Genomic DNA, 1,818 nt, shown 5'->3' on the forward strand with positions numbered 1-1,818 from the left:
ATATATAAATAAATATAACGGCGGCGAGCTGGCAGGAACGTTAGCACGCCGGGCGAAATGCTTAGCGGTATTTCGTCTGCCGCTACGTTCTGAGTTCAAATTCCGCCGAGGTCGACTTTGCCTTTCATCCTTTCGGGGTCGATTAAATAAAGTACCAGTTACACACTGGGGTCGATATAATCGACTTAATCCGTTTGTCTGTCCTTGTTTGTCCCCTCTGTGTGTAGCCTCTTGTGGGTAGTAAAGAAATAATACATATATATATGTGTGTGTGTGTATTTGCATGTATGTATATTGGTTTCAAATTCTGGCACAAAGCCAACATGTTAGGGAGGAGGTAGACAGATGTTAAGGTAGATAAACATAGCTCTGAGACATATTTACATGGAGCACAAAATACAGATTATATATATTCTATATTATACATAATGCTAAACGTTATGTAATGCTCTAACTCGACAGCCAGTTCAAGAGGCCAGCCAGTTCACGTGATTCCATTTATAAATATTTGTGCGTTTAATCTTTTACTTAGTTACTTATTCAGTTCTTGAACTGTTACCATGAAGGGGAAGCATTAGTTGATCAGATGAATATGAAAGCATAATTTACAATTTTGACACAAACTCTGTCGTACTAATTTTACCCGGCCATTTTACTGGGATTTAAGCAAAGCACTAAAGGTTGTCATGTGATGAGAGTTGAAACAAAATCACATCCAGAAGCTTATAAATGCATACACACAATTACACACACTTCATCACATACACACATGCAAACACACCATAACACACAAGGCATCGTTGAACCTAAAATGATAAAATTAGGCAATTGACCCAAGAAGCCGTGCGTGAGGGCTGAACCTGATACCGTGTAATTCTGAAGTGAAGATACTAACCACACAGCCATGCTAAAAAAAAAAAATGAAATGTTAGTCTTGAGAAATATTTCTCAGGATTTATTTGCAACAACTGTTCTGCTGTGGCCCTTATTCTTTATATATATGTGTGTGTGTGTGTGTGTATAAACATACACACACATACATATACATATATGACATATTCATAAACGATCTATAATTTGTAGTAAAGATTGTTTGCCAACATAAGAAGGCAGTCCTGGTTTAGAACGAATGTTGCTGTCATTTAGACCGAGGAGACATCGTCTCCAGCTGGCTATACGATACGATCAGTGTCCTTATATTTTCGAACAAGGGATATATATTGCCACAGCTCGTGTCGTATAGCCAGTTGGAGACGATGTCTCCTGGGGCTAAATTACAGCAACATTCGTCCAAAACTAGGATTGCCATGTTATGTTAGTCCTAAACCAGGACTGCCATGTTATGTTGGCAAACAATCTTTACTACAAAGTAAGTACTGTTGCTGAATATCTCTCGTTGTGAGATTTACAAATAGTAATTTTCTAATCTATGATTTATCAAGTATTTCTGAAGTAAACGATTTTTCTCTTCCTGATCCATCCCAACATAAACCGCGGCAAAATTCATTTCCAGATATCACTGGATGAGAAATATTGCAATAAAAAATTATAAAAATTTGATGAGAATTGAACCTTATATCATTCTAGTTCATTGTAACCCCCATATTATTATCAGAGGAGTAAAAGGGGGAAAAAAAGGCAAGACAATATTTTAAAGAAACTCTTTAATGTCAATTTTAGACGCAAATTAAAAAAATTATACTTCACGCGAAATTTCAAGAAAACACGCGCAATTGATACAATTATACACACGCACACCCGTATACACATAGACAGCAAAATGTGTACACACGAACACGCACGCATATATATATATAT

The sequence above is a fragment of the Octopus bimaculoides genome, chromosome 4 (genome assembly GCF_001194135.2).
Source record: "Octopus bimaculoides isolate UCB-OBI-ISO-001 chromosome 4, ASM119413v2, whole genome shotgun sequence".
NCBI lineage: Eukaryota > Metazoa > Mollusca > Cephalopoda > Octopoda > Octopodidae > Octopus > Octopus bimaculoides.